Below are 212 nucleotides of genomic sequence, written 5' to 3' on the forward strand. Positions count from 1 at the left end.
GTGACTGCTGTGGTCTAATTCTGATTGTTTTATTTACTTTTATAGTGACGGTGAGTCATTAAAAAAGATAGCAGCACAGTGGCTTTAATGAAGCAGAGGTTTACTTCAACAAGTCAAAAAAAAAAAAAAGCTGTGTGGGATGGTGGCGTGCGTGCGTGCTTGCGTGTGTCAGTGTAGCGGAGGGAGGGGCAGCCCCAAGTGAAAAGTGGCCA

The sequence above is a fragment of the Phyllopteryx taeniolatus genome, chromosome 14, assembly GCF_024500385.1.
Source record: "Phyllopteryx taeniolatus isolate TA_2022b chromosome 14, UOR_Ptae_1.2, whole genome shotgun sequence".
Lineage (NCBI taxonomy): Eukaryota > Metazoa > Chordata > Actinopteri > Syngnathiformes > Syngnathidae > Phyllopteryx > Phyllopteryx taeniolatus.